Source organism: Phalacrocorax aristotelis, chromosome 9 (assembly GCF_949628215.1).
Source record: "Phalacrocorax aristotelis chromosome 9, bGulAri2.1, whole genome shotgun sequence".
NCBI classification, from domain to species: Eukaryota; Metazoa; Chordata; class Aves; order Suliformes; family Phalacrocoracidae; genus Phalacrocorax; species Phalacrocorax aristotelis.
Window position 1 is genome coordinate 110445 of NC_134284.1, and position 15250 is coordinate 125694.

Here is a 15250-nt window from a genome sequence, read left to right on the forward strand (position 1 = left end):
AGTGAGAAGGCACGAGGCAGGGAACAGGACGGCCAGGGAGCCTGACGGAGGCGGAGCTAGAAGCAGCAGAGAGAGGGGAAGAGAGGCAGCAGAAAGAGGGAAGAGCAGGACACAGACCAACAAAGAAGGAGGAGGAGCAGGCTGGAAACGCACAAAGAACCTGGGGCAGGCAGCACGACAGCGCGGGAGGAAAGAAGAATAGGGGCAGGAAGCTGGACCGAGCGAGGTGGAGAAAGACAAGAAAAGCGACAAGAACAGGGCAGAGAGGGAAGAATGAAGCCGCGAGGACAGGGAGCCGAGAGAGCCAACGACGGAGGGAAGGAGCCGGGGAGGGACCACCACAAAACAAACCAGGGGGCTACGTGGTACAGAGCGTGAGAAGGGAGAGAATTAACAATTAGGGACAGGGAGTCAGAGAAAAACCAAAAAAGCACAGAGGGAGAGGGAGAGCATAAGGAATCGTAATGCGTCGAGAAAGGAGAGAGAAACAAGCCTAAAATAGGGTCATGGGGAAGCCAGAGACGGCAAGATGGCGAAAGGCGAAAAGCTACAGGATACAGGGCAGAGAGGGAAGAATTAACGAATAGACACAGAAGCGAGCGGGGCAGAAAGCGATGGAGAAAGGCTAAAGATCACAGGGCCAACAGGGAAGAGAGGGAGGAATTTGAAAAACAGGGGCAAGAAGCCAGAGAGAGGGAGAGGCAACAATAAAATGGGGACGGGCCACGGGGCAGCGAGGAGGGAACCGATGAATCAGAAGAGGAGACCAGAGAGAACACAATGTAGAACGGAAAAAAGGAACAGCAATGGCCTACAGGGAAGGAGGAATTAAAGATCAGGCACTGGGAGGCAGACAGAGACAAATGAAGAAACAAGTAAGAAAACCAACAGCAATGGGCTACCAAGAGAGAGAGGGAGGAAATAAAACATAGCAGCAAGGAGCTGGACAGGGAGAGATGAGGACAACCAAACAGCACGGGTCTACGTGACAGAGACCGTGGAATTAGAACACAGAGGGAGGGAGCCGGACAGAGAGGGGCCGAGAGAAAAAGCTAGGCAGGCTAGAGTGGGCAGAGGCGGGAATTAAAACCTAGGGACAGGGAGCTGGGCAGAGAGATGGAGATGACAGGGAAGAGCGGTGGGTGCAGGAAGAGCAGGAATTCATGACTAGGGAAAGGGAGCTGGACAGAGAAGAACTCAGAAAGGCAAGAAGAGTAGCAGGGTACAGAGCAGAGAAGACGAATTGAAAAGCGCGGGGGGAGCGTTGAGGCAGACAGAGAGAGATTAAGAAAAAAGTCACGGGCCACGTGGCAAAGCAGGAGGAATTCAGAAACGCGGATGGGACCCAAGGAAGAGTGAGCTGGTGAAGGCCAACGGGCGTTAAAAGTGAGGGACGGGGAGCTGGGAAAAACGAGGCAGAGAAAAAAACAGAATCGCAGAGAGAATCACACAAAGCCACTTGACATCATGCTCAGTACATGTACTGAGCAGCTGGGGGAAGAAGGGGGAGTCCTTAGGGGCTACGGCATTTCTCTCCCTAAGTAACCATTACACGTGACAGAGCCCTGCTTTCCCAGAGGTGGCTCAACACCTGCCCGCCGAAAAGGAGGAGTGACTTAATTCCTTGCTTCGCTTCCACGCACAGCTTTTGCTTTACCTATTCAACACCCATGATTTTTCTCACTTTTACCCTTCCAGCTCTCTCCCCCAGCCCACTGAGGGTGGAGTGAGCAAGCAGCTCCCTGGTGCAGAGTTGCCAGCTGGGGCTAAGCCACGGCACGCGCTTGCCCTGGTTTGGCAGGGAGCGGACCGTCGGTCGCCTGGCTCCTGGAGCGCCGGGCTGCTGGGCGGGGGGAGGCCACCAAAGATGAGGAGCAGGGCACAGGACAGTAGGAGGAGAGAAGAGAAAAGCGGCATGCGGCTGGACGGGGCGGGGAGGGGGCGTGTGTGCGCGTAGTGAGAAGGCACGAGGCAGGGAACAGGACGGCCAGGGAGCCTGACGGAGGCGGAGCTAGAAGCAGCAGAGAGAGGGGAAGAGAGGCAGCAGAAAGAGGGAAGAGCAGGACACAGACCAACAAAGAAGGAGGAGGAGCAGGCTGGAAACGCACAAAGAACCTGGGGCAGGCAGCACGACAGCGCGGGAGGAAAGAAGAATAGGGGCAGGAAGCTGGACCGAGCGAGGTGGAGAAAGACAAGAAAAGCGACAAGAACAGGGCAGAGAGGGAAGAATGAAGCCGCGAGGACAGGGAGCCGAGAGAGCCAACGACGGAGGGAAGGAGCCGGGGAGGGACCACCACAAAACAAACCAGGGGGCTACGTGGTACAGAGCGTGAGAAGGGAGAGAATTAACAATTAGGGACAGGGAGTCAGAGAAAAACCAAAAAAGCACAGAGGGAGAGGGAGAGCATAAGGAATCGTAATGCGTCGAGAAAGGAGAGAGAAACAAGCCTAAAATAGGGTCATGGGGAAGCCAGAGACGGCAAGATGGCGAAAGGCGAAAAGCTACAGGTTACAGGGCAGAGAGGGAAGAATTAACGAATAGACACAGAAGCGAGCGGGGCAGAAAGCGATGGAGAAAGGCTAAAGATCACAGGGCCAACAGGGAAGAGAGGGAGGAATTTGAAAAACAGGGGCAAGAAGCCAGAGAGAGGGAGAGGCAACAATAAAATGGGGACGGGCCACGGGGCAGCGAGGAGGGAACCGATGAATCAGAAGAGGAGACCAGAGAGAACACAATGTAGAACGGAAAAAAGGAACAGCAATGGCCTACAGGGAAGGAGGAATTAAAGATCAGGCACTGGGAGGCAGACAGAGACAAATGAAGAAACAAGTAAGAAAACCAACAGCAATGGGCTACCAAGAGAGAGAGGGAGGAAATAAAACATAGCAGCAAGGAGCTGGACAGGGAGAGATGAGGACAACCAAACAGCACGGGTCTACGTGACAGAGACCGTGGAATTAGAACACAGAGGGAGGGAGCCGGACAGAGAGGGGCCGAGAGAAAAAGCTAGGCAGGCTAGAGTGGGCAGAGGCGGGAATTAAAACCTAGGGACAGGGAGCTGGGCAGAGAGATGGAGATGACAGGGAAGAGCGGTGGGTGCAGGAAGAGCAGGAATTCATGACTAGGGAAAGGGAGCTGGACAGAGAAGAACTCAGAAAGGCAAGAAGAGTAGCAGGGTACAGAGCAGAGAAGACGAATTGAAAAGCGCGGGGGGAGCGTTGAGGCAGACAGAGAGAGATTAAGAAAAAAGTCACGGGCCACGTGGCAAAGCAGGAGGAATTCAGAAACGCGGATGGGACCCAAGGAAGAGTGAGCTGGTGAAGGCCAACGGGCGTTAAAAGTGAGGGACGGGGAGCTGGGAAAAACGAGGCAGAGAAAAAACAGTATCGCAGAGAGAATCACACAAAGCCATTTGACATCATGCTCAGTACATGTACTGAGCAGCTGGGGGAAGAAGGGGGAGTCCTTAGGGGCTACGGCATTTCTCTCCCTAAGTAACCATTACACGTGACAGAGCCCTGCTTTCCCAGAGGTGGCTCAACACCTGGCCGCCGAAAAGGAGGAGTGACTTAATTCCTTGCTTCGCTTCCACGCACAGCTTTTGCTTTACCTATTCAACACCCATGATTTTTCTCACTTTTACCCTTCCAGCTCTCTCCCCCAGCCCACTGAGGGTGGAGTGAGCAAGCAGCTCCCTGGTGCAGAGTTGCCAGCTGGGGCTAAGCCACGGCACGCGCTTGCCCTGGTTTGGCAGGGAGCGGACCGTCGGTCGCCTGGCTCCTGGAGCGCCGGGCTGCTGGGCGGGGGGAGGCCACCAAAGGTGAGGAGCAGGGCACAGGACAGTAGGAGGAGAGAAGAGAAAAGCGGCATGCGGCTGGACGGGGCGGGGAGGGGGCGTGTGTGCGCGTAGTGAGAAGGCACGAGGCAGGGAACAGGACGGCCAGGGAGCCTGACGGAGGCGGAGCTAGAAGCAGCAGAGAGAGGGGAAGAGAGGCAGCAGAAAGAGGGAAGAGCAGGACACAGACCAACAAAGAAGGAGGAGGAGCAGGCTGGAAACGCACAAAGAACCTGGGGCAGGCAGCACGACAGCGCGGGAGGAAAGAAGAATAGGGGCAGGAAGCTGGACCGAGCGAGGTGGAGAAAGACAAGAAAAGCGACAAGAACAGGGCAGAGAGGGAAGAATGAAGCCGCGAGGACAGGGAGCCGAGAGAGCCAACGACGGAGGGAAGGAGCCGGGGAGGGACCACCACAAAACAAACCAGGGGGCTACGTGGTACAGAGCGTGAGAAGGGAGAGAATTAACAATTAGGGACAGGGAGTCAGAGAAAAACCAAAAAAGCACAGAGGGAGAGGGAGAGCATAAGGAATCGTAATGCGTCGAGAAAGGAGAGAGAAACAAGCCTAAAATAGGGTCATGGGGAAGCCAGAGACGGCAAGATGGCGAAAGGCGAAAAGCTACAGGATACAGGGCAGAGAGGGAAGAATTAACGAATAGACACAGAAGCGAGCGGGGCAGAAAGCGATGGAGAAAGGCTAAAGATCACAGGGCCAACAGGGAAGAGAGGGAGGAATTTGAAAAACAGGGGCAAGAAGCCAGAGAGAGGGAGAGGCAACAATAAAATGGGGACGGGCCACGGGGCAGCGAGGAGGGAACCGATGAATCGGAAGAGGAGACCAGAGAGAACACAATGTAGAACGGAAAAAAGGAACAGCAATGGCCTACAGGGAAGGAGGAATTAAAGATCAGGCACTGGGAGGCAGACAGAGACAAATGAAGAAACAAGTAAGAAAACCAACAGCAATGGGCTACCAAGAGAGAGAGGGAGGAAATAAAACATAGCAGCAAGGAGCTGGACAGGGAGAGATGAGGACAACCAAACAGCACGGGTCTACGTGACAGAGACCGTGGAATTAGAACACAGAGGGAGGGAGCCGGACAGAGAGGGGCCGAGAGAAAAAGCTAGGCAGGCTAGAGTGGGCAGAGGCGGGAATTAAAACCTAGGGACAGGGAGCTGGGCAGAGAGATGGAGATGACAGGGAAGAGCGGTGGGTGCAGGAAGAGCAGGAATTCATGACTAGGGAAAGGGAGCTGGACAGAGAAGAACTCAGAAAGGCAAGAAGAGTAGCAGGGTACAGAGCAGAGAAGACGAATTGAAAAGCGCGGGGGGAGCGTTGAGGCAGACAGAGAGAGATTAAGAAAAAAGTCACGGGCCACGTGGCAAAGCAGGAGGAATTCAGAAACGCGGATGGGACCCAAGGAAGAGTGAGCTGGTGAAGGCTAACGGGCGTTAAAAGTGAGGGACGGGGAGCTGGGAAAAACGAGGCAGAGAAAAAAACAGAATCGCAGAGAGAATCACACAAAGCCACTTGACATCATGCTCAGTACATGTACTGAGCAGCTGGGGGAAGAAGGGGGAGTCCTTAGGGGCTACGGCATTTCTCTCCCTAAGTAACCATTACACGTGACAGAGCCCTGCTTTCCCAGAGGTGGCTCAACACCTGCCCGCCGAAAAGGAGGAGTGACTTAATTCCTTGCTTCGCTTCCACGCACAGCTTTTGTTTTACCTATTCAACACCCATGATTTTTCTCACTTTTACCCTTCCAGCTCTCTCCCCCAGCCCACTGAGGGTGGAGTGAGCAAGCAGCTCCCTGGTGCAGAGTTGCCAGCTGGGGCTAAGCCACGGCACGCGCTTGCCCTGGTTTGGCAGGGAGCGGACCGTCGGTCGCCTGGCTCCTGGAGCGCCGGGCTGCTGGGCAGAGGGGGAGGCCACCAAAGGTGAGGAGCAGGGCACAGGACAGTAGGAGGAGAGAAGAGAAAAGCGGCATGCGGCTGGACGGGGCGGGGAGGGGGCGTGTGTGCGCGTAGTGAGAAGGCACGAGGCAGGGAACAGGACGGCCAGGGAGCCTGACGGAGGCGGAGCTAGAAGCAGCAGAGAGAGGGGAAGAGAGGCAGCAGAAAGAGGGAAGAGCAGGACACAGACCAACAAAGAAGGAGGAGGAGCAGGCTGGAAACGCACAAAGAACCTGGGGCAGGCAGCACGACAGCGCGGGAGGAAAGAAGAATAGGGGCAGGAAGCTGGACCGAGCGAGGTGGAGAAAGACAAGAAAAGCGACAAGAACAGGGCAGAGAGGGAAGAATGAAGCCGCGAGGACAGGGAGCCGAGAGAGCCAACGACGGAGGGAAGGAGCCGGGGAGGGACCACCACAAAACAAACCAGGGGGCTACGTGGTACAGAGCGTGAGAAGGGAGAGAATTAACAATTAGGGACAGGGAGTCAGAGAAAAACCAAAAAAGCACAGAGGGAGAGGGAGAGCATAAGGAATCGTAATGCGTCGAGAAAGGAGAGAGAAACAAGCCTAAAATAGGGTCATGGGGAAGCCAGAGACGGCAAGATGGCGAAAGGCGAAAAGCTACAGGATACAGGGCAGAGAGGGAAGAATTAACGAATAGACACAGAAGCGAGCGGGGCAGAAAGCGATGGAGAAAGGCTAAAGATCACAGGGCCAACAGGGAAGAGAGGGAGGAATTTGAAAAACAGGGGCAAGAAGCCAGAGAGAGGGAGAGGCAACAATAAAATGGGGACGGGCCACGGGGCAGCGAGGAGGGAACCGATGAATCGGAAGAGGAGACCAGAGAGAACACAATGTAGAACGGAAAAAAGGAACAGCAATGGCCTACAGGGAAGGAGGAATTAAAGATCAGGCACTGGGAGGCAGACAGAGACAAATGAAGAAACAAGTAAGAAAACCAACAGCAATGGGCTACCAAGAGAGAGAGGGAGGAAATAAAACATAGCAGCAAGGAGCTGGACAGGGAGAGATGAGGACAACCAAACAGCACGGGTCTACGTGACAGAGACCGTGGAATTAGAACACAGAGGGAGGGAGCCGGACAGAGAGGGGCCGAGAGAAAAAGCTAGGCAGGCTAGAGTGGGCAGAGGCGGGAATTAAAACCTAGGGACAGGGAGCTGGGCAGAGAGATGGAGATGACAGGGAAGAGCGGTGGGTGCAGGAAGAGCAGGAATTCATGACTAGGGAAAGGGAGCTGGACAGAGAAGAACTCAGAAAGGCAAGAAGAGTAGCAGGGTACAGAGCAGAGAAGACGAATTGAAAAGCGCGGGGGGAGCGTTGAGGCAGACAGAGAGAGATTAAGAAAAAAGTCACGGGCCACGTGGCAAAGCAGGAGGAATTCAGAAACGCGGATGGGACCCAAGGAAGAGTGAGCTGGTGAAGGCTAACGGGCGTTAAAAGTGAGGGACGGGGAGCTGGGAAAAACGAGGCAGAGAAAAAAACAGAATCGCAGAGAGAATCACACAAAGCCACTTGACATCATGCTCAGTACATGTACTGAGCAGCTGGGGGAAGAAGGGGGAGTCCTTAGGGGCTACGGCATTTCTCTCCCTAAGTAACCATTACACGTGACAGAGCCCTGCTTTCCCAGAGGTGGCTCAACACCTGCCCGCCGAAAAGGAGGAGTGACTTAATTCCTTGCTTCGCTTCCACGCACAGCTTTTGCTTTACCTATTCAACACCCATGATTTTTCTCACTTTTACCCTTCCAGCTCTCTCCCCCAGCCCACTGAGGGTGGAGTGAGCAAGCAGCTCCCTGGTGCAGAGTTGCCAGCTGGGGCTAAGCCACGGCACGCGCTTGCCCTGGTTTGGCAGGGAGCGGACCGTCGGTCGCCTGGCTCCTGGAGCGCCGGGCTGCTGGGCGGGGGGAGGCCACCAAAGATGAGGAGCAGGGCACAGGACAGTAGGAGGAGAGAAGAGAAAAGCGGCATGCGGCTGGACGGGGCGGGGAGGGGGCGTGTGTGCGCGTAGTGAGAAGGCACGAGGCAGGGAACAGGACGGCCAGGGAGCCTGACGGAGGCGGAGCTAGAAGCAGCAGAGAGAGGGGAAGAGAGGCAGCAGAAAGAGGGAAGAGCAGGACACAGACCAACAAAGAAGGAGGAGGAGCAGGCTGGAAACGCACAAAGAACCTGGGGCAGGCAGCACGACAGCGCGGGAGGAAAGAAGAATAGGGGCAGGAAGCTGGACCGAGCGAGGTGGAGAAAGACAAGAAAAGCGACAAGAACAGGGCAGAGAGGGAAGAATGAAGCCACGAGGACAGGGAGCCGAGAGAGCCAACGACGGAGGGAAGGAGCCGGGGAGGGACCACCACAAAACAAACCAGGGGGCTACGTGGTACAGAGCGTGAGAAGGGAGAGAATTAACAATTAGGGACAGGGAGTCAGAGAAAAACCAAAAAAGCACAGAGGGAGAGGGAGAGCATAAGGAATCGTAATGCGTCGAGAAAGGAGAGAGAAACAAGCCTAAAATAGGGTCATGGGGAAGCCAGAGACGGCAAGATGGCGAAAGGCGAAAAGCTACAGGTTACAGGGCAGAGAGGGAAGAATTAACGAATAGACACAGAAGCGAGCGGGGCAGAAAGCGATGGAGAAAGGCTAAAGATCACAGGGCCAACAGGGAAGAGAGGGAGGAATTTGAAAAACAGGGGCAAGAAGCCAGAGAGAGGGAGAGGCAACAATAAAATGGGGACGGGCCACGGGGCAGCGAGGAGGGAACCGATGAATCAGAAGAGGAGACCAGAGAGAACACAATGTAGAACGGAAAAAAGGAACAGCAATGGCCTACAGGGAAGGAAGAATTAAAGATCAGGCACTGGGAGGCAGACAGAGACAAATGAAGAAACAAGTAAGAAAACCAACAGCAATGGGCTACCAAGAGAGAGAGGGAGGAAATAAAACATAGCAGCAAGGAGCTGGACAGGGAGAGATGAGGACAACCAAACAGCACGGGTCTACGTGACAGAGACCGTGGAATTAGAACACAGAGGGAGGGAGCCGGACAGAGAGGGGCCGAGAGAAAAAGCTAGGCAGGCTAGAGTGGGCAGAGGCGGGAATTAAAACCTAGGGACAGGGAGCTGGGCAGAGAGATGGAGATGACAGGGAAGAGCGGTGGGTGCAGGAAGAGCAGGAATTCATGACTAGGGAAAGGGAGCTGGACAGAGAAGAACTCAGAAAGGCAAGAAGAGTAGCAGGGTACAGAGCAGAGAAGACGAATTGAAAAGCGCGGGGGGAGCGTTGAGGCAGACAGAGAGAGATTAAGAAAAAAGTCACGGGCCACGTGGCAAAGCAGGAGGAATTCAGAAACGCGGATGGGACCCAAGGAAGAGTGAGCTGGTGAAGGCTAACGGGCGTTAAAAGTGAGGGACGGGGAGCTGGGAAAAACGAGGCAGAGAAAAAAACAGAATCGCAGAGAGAATCACACAAAGCCACTTGACATCATGCTCAGTACATGTACTGAGCAGCTGGGGGAAGAAGGGGGAGTCCTTAGGGGCTACGGCATTTCTCTCCCTAAGTAACCATTACACGTGACAGAGCCCTGCTTTCCCAGAGGTGGCTCAACACCTGCCCGCCGAAAAGGAGGAGTGACTTAATTCCTTGCTTCGCTTCCACGCACAGCTTTTGCTTTACCTATTCAACACCCATGATTTTTCTCACTTTTACCCTTCCAGCTCTCTCCCCCAGCCCACTGAGGGTGGAGTGAGCAAGCAGCTCCCTGGTGCAGAGTTGCCAGCTGGGGCTAAGCCACGGCACGCGCTTGCCCTGGTTTGGCAGGGAGCGGACCGTCGGTCGCCTGGCTCCTGGAGCGCTGGGCTGCTGGGCGGGGGGAGGCCACCAAAGATGAGGAGCAGGGCACAGGACAGTAGGAGGAGAGAAGAGAAAAGCGGCATGCGGCTGGACGGGGCGGGGAGGGGGCGTGTGTGCGCGTAGTGAGAAGGCACGAGGCAGGGAACAGGACGGCCAGGGAGCCTGACGGAGGCGGAGCTAGAAGCAGCAGAGAGAGGGGAAGAGAGGCAGCAGAAAGAGGGAAGAGCAGGACACAGACCAACAAAGAAGGAGGAGGAGCAGGCTGGAAACGCACAAAGAACCTGGGGCAGGCAGCACGACAGCGCGGGAGGAAAGAAGAATAGGGGCAGGAAGCTGGACCGAGCGAGGTGGAGAAAGACAAGAAAAGCGACAAGAACAGGGCAGAGAGGGAAGAATGAAGCCGCGAGGACAGGGAGCCGAGAGAGCCAACGACGGAGGGAAGGAGCCGGGGAGGGACCACCACAAAACAAACCAGGGGGCTACGTGGTACAGAGCGTGAGAAGGGAGAGAATTAACAATTAGGGACAGGGAGTCAGAGAAAAACCAAAAAAGCACAGAGGGAGAGGGAGAGCATAAGGAATCGTAATGCGTCGAGAAAGGAGAGAGAAACAAGCCTAAAATAGGGTCATGGGGAAGCCAGAGACGGCAAGATGGCGAAAGGCGAAAAGCTACAGGATACAGGGCAGAGAGGGAAGAATTAACGAATAGACACAGAAGCGAGCGGGGCAGAAAGCGATGGAGAAAGGCTAAAGATCACAGGGCCAACAGGGAAGAGAGGGAGGAATTTGAAAAACAGGGGCAAGAAGCCAGAGAGAGGGAGAGGCAACAATAAAATGGGGACGGGCCACGGGGCAGCGAGGAGGGAACCGATGAATCGGAAGAGGAGACCAGAGAGAACACAATGTAGAACGGAAAAAAGGAACAGCAATGGCCTACAGGGAAGGAGGAATTAAAGATCAGGCACTGGGAGGCAGACAGAGACAAATGAAGAAACAAGTAAGAAAACCAACAGCAATGGGCTACCAAGAGAGAGAGGGAGGAAATAAAACATAGCAGCAAGGAGCTGGACAGGGAGAGATGAGGACAACCAAACAGCATGGGTCTACGTGACAGAGACCGTGGAATTAGAACACAGAGGGAGGGAGCCGGACAGAGAGGGGCCGAGAGAAAAAGCTAGGCAGGCTAGAGTGGGCAGAGGCGGGAATTAAAACCTAGGGACAGGGAGCTGGGCAGAGAGATGGAGATGACAGGGAAGAGCGGTGGGTGCAGGAAGAGCAGGAATTCATGACTAGGGAAAGGGAGCTGGACAGAGAAGAACTCAGAAAGGCAAGAAGAGTAGCAGGGTACAGAGCAGAGAAGACGAATTGAAAAGCGCGGGGGGAGCGTTGAGGCAGACAGAGAGAGATTAAGAAAAAAGTCACGGGCCACGTGGCAAAGCAGGAGGAATTCAGAAACGCGGATGGGACCCAAGGAAGAGTGAGCTGGTGAAGGCTAACGGGCGTTAAAAGTGAGGGACGGGGAGCTGGGAAAAACGAGGCAGAGAAAAAAACAGAATCGCAGAGAGAATCACACAAAGCCACTTGACATCATGCTCAGTACATGTACTGAGCAGCTGGGGGAAGAAGGGGGAGTCCTTAGGGGCTACGGCATTTCTCTCCCTAAGTAACCATTACACGTGACAGAGCCCTGCTTTCCCAGAGGTGGCTCAACACCTGCCCGCCGAAAAGGAGGAGTGACTTAATTCCTTGCTTCGCTTCCACGCACAGCTTTTGCTTTACCTATTCAACACCCATGATTTTTCTCACTTTTACCCTTCCAGCTCTCTCCCCCAGCCCACTGAGGGTGGAGTGAGCAAGCAGCTCCCTGGTGCAGAGTTGCCAGCTGGGGCTAAGCCACGGCACGCGCTTGCCCTGGTTTGGCAGGGAGCGGACCGTCGGTCGCCTGGCTCCTGGAGCGCCGGGCTGCTGGGCAGAGGGGGAGGCCACCAAAGGTGAGGAGCAGGGCACAGGACAGTAGGAGGAGAGAAGAGAAAAGCGGCATGCGGCTGGACGGGGCGGGGAGGGGGCGTGTGTGCGCGTAGTGAGAAGGCACGAGGCAGGGAACAGGACGGCCAGGGAGCCTGACGGAGGCGGAGCTAGAAGCAGCAGAGAGAGGGGAAGAGAGGCAGCAGAAAGAGGGAAGAGCAGGACACAGACCAACAAAGAAGGAGGAGGAGCAGGCTGGAAACGCACAAAGAACCTGGGGCAGGCAGCACGACAGCGCGGGAGGAAAGAAGAATAGGGGCAGGAAGCTGGACCGAGCGAGGTGGAGAAAGACAAGAAAAGCGACAAGAACAGGGCAGAGAGGGAAGAATGAAGCCGCGAGGACAGGGAGCCGAGAGAGCCAACGACGGAGGGAAGGAGCCGGGGAGGGACCACCACAAAACAAACCAGGGGGCTACGTGGTACAGAGCGTGAGAAGGGAGAGAATTAACAATTAGGGACAGGGAGTCAGAGAAAAACCAAAAAAGCACAGAGGGAGAGGGAGAGCATAAGGAATCGTAATGCGTCGAGAAAGGAGAGAGAAACAAGCCTAAAATAGGGTCATGGGGAAGCCAGAGACGGCAAGATGGCGAAAGGCGAAAAGCTACAGGATACAGGGCAGAGAGGGAAGAATTAACGAATAGACACAGAAGCGAGCGGGGCAGAAAGCGATGGAGAAAGGCTAAAGATCACAGGGCCAACAGGGAAGAGAGGGAGGAATTTGAAAAACAGGGGCAAGAAGCCAGAGAGAGGGAGAGGCAACAATAAAATGGGGACGGGCCACGGGGCAGCGAGGAGGGAACCGATGAATCGGAAGAGGAGACCAGAGAGAACACAATGTAGAACGGAAAAAAGGAACAGCAATGGCCTACAGGGAAGGAGGAATTAAAGATCAGGCACTGGGAGGCAGACAGAGACAAATGAAGAAACAAGTAAGAAAACCAACAGCAATGGGCTACCAAGAGAGAGAGGGAGGAAATAAAACATAGCAGCAAGGAGCTGGACAGAGAGAGATGAGGACAACCAAACAGCACGGGTCTACGTGACAGAGACCGTGGAATTAGAACACAGAGGGAGGGAGCCGGACAGAGAGGGGCCGAGAGAAAAAGCTAGGCAGGCTAGAGTGGGCAGAGGCGGGAATTAAAACCTAGGGACAGGGAGCTGGGCAGAGAGATGGAGATGACAGGGAAGAGCGGTGGGTGCAGGAAGAGCAGGAATTCATGACTAGGGAAAGGGAGCTGGACAGAGAAGAACTCAGAAAGGCAAGAAGAGTAGCAGGGTACAGAGCAGAGAAGACGAATTGAAAAGCGCGGGGGGAGCGTTGAGGCAGACAGAGAGAGATTAAGAAAAAAGTCACGGGCCACGTGGCAAAGCAGGAGGAATTCAGAAACGCGGATGGGACCCAAGGAAGAGTGAGCTGGTGAAGGCTAACGGGCGTTAAAAGTGAGGGACGGGGAGCTGGGAAAAACGAGGCAGAGAAAAAAACAGAATCGCAGAGAGAATCACACAAAGCCACTTGACATCATGCTCAGTACATGTACTGAGCAGCTGGGGGAAGAAGGGGGAGTCCTTAGGGGCTACGGCATTTCTCTCCCTAAGTAACCATTACACGTGACAGAGCCCTGCTTTCCCAGAGGTGGCTCAACACCTGCCCGCCGAAAAGGAGGAGTGACTTAATTCCTTGCTTCGCTTCCACGCACAGCTTTTGCTTTACCTATTCAACACCCATGATTTTTCTCACTTTTACCCTTCCAGCTCTCTCCCCCAGCCCACTGAGGGTGGAGTGAGCAAGCAGCTCCCTGGTGCAGAGTTGCCAGCTGGGGCTAAGCCACGGCACGCGCTTGCCCTGGTTTGGCAGGGAGCGGACCGTCGGTCGCCTGGCTCCTGGAGCGCCGGGCTGCTGGGCAGAGGGGGAGGCCACCAAAGGTGAGGAGCAGGGCACAGGACAGTAGGAGGAGAGAAGAGAAAAGCGGCATGCGGCTGGACGGGGCGGGGAGGGGGCGTGTGTGCGCGTAGTGAGAAGGCACGAGGCAGGGAACAGGACGGCCAGGGAGCCTGACGGAGGCGGAGCTAGAAGCAGCAGAGAGAGGGGAAGAGAGGCAGCAGAAAGAGGGAAGAGCAGGACACAGACCAACAAAGAAGGAGGAGGAGCAGGCTGGAAACGCACAAAGAACCTGGGGCAGGCAGCACGACAGCGCGGGAGGAAAGAAGAATAGGGGCAGGAAGCTGGACCGAGCGAGGTGGAGAAAGACAAGAAAAGCGACAAGAACAGGGCAGAGAGGGAAGAATGAAGCCGCGAGGACAGGGAGCCGAGAGAGCCAACGACGGAGGGAAGGAGCCGGGGAGGGACCACCACAAAACAAACCAGGGGGCTACGTGGTACAGAGCGTGAGAAGGGAGAGAATTAACAATTAGGGACAGGGAGTCAGAGAAAAACCAAAAAAGCACAGAGGGAGAGGGAGAGCATAAGGAATCGTAATGCGTCGAGAAAGGAGAGAGAAACAAGCCTAAAATAGGGTCATGGGGAAGCCAGAGACGGCAAGATGGCGAAAGGCGAAAAGCTACAGGATACAGGGCAGAGAGGGAAGAATTAACGAATAGACACAGAAGCGAGCGGGGCAGAAAGCGATGGAGAAAGGCTAAAGATCACAGGGCCAACAGGGAAGAGAGGGAGGAATTTGAAAAACAGGGGCAAGAAGCCAGAGAGAGGGAGAGGCAACAATAAAATGGGGACGGGCCACGGGGCAGCGAGGAGGGAACCGATGAATCGGAAGAGGAGACCAGAGAGAACACAATGTAGAACGGAAAAAAGGAACAGCAATGGCCTACAGGGAAGGAGGAATTAAAGATCAGGCACTGGGAGGCAGACAGAGACAAATGAAGAAACAAGTAAGAAAACCAACAGCAATGGGCTACCAAGAGAGAGAGGGAGGAAATAAAACATAGCAGCAAGGAGCTGGACAGAGAGAGATGAGGACAACCAAACAGCACGGGTCTACGTGACAGAGACCGTGGAATTAGAACACAGAGGGAGGGAGCCGGACAGAGAGGGGCCGAGAGAAAAAGCTAGGCAGGCTAGAGTGGGCAGAGGCGGGAATTAAAACCTAGGGACAGGGAGCTGGGCAGAGAGATGGAGATGACAGGGAAGAGCGGTGGGTGCAGGAAGAGCAGGAATTCATGACTAGGGAAAGGGAGCTGGACAGAGAAGAACTCAGAAAGGCAAGAAGAGTAGCAGGGTACAGAGCAGAGAAGACGAATTGAAAAGCGCGGGGGGAGCGTTGAGGCAGACAGAGAGAGATTAAGAAAAAAGTCACGGGCCACGTGGCAAAGCAGGAGGAATTCAGAAACGCGGATGGGACCCAAGGAAGAGTGAGCTGGTGAAGGCTAACGGGCGTTAAAAGTGAGGGACGGGGAGCTGGGAAAAACGAGGCAGAGAAAAAAACAGAATCGCAGAGAGAATCACACAAAGCCACTTGACATCATGCTCAGTACATGTACTGAGCAGCTGGGGGAAGAAGGGGGAGTCCTTAGGGGCTACGGCATTTCTCTCCCTAAGTAACCATTACACGTGACA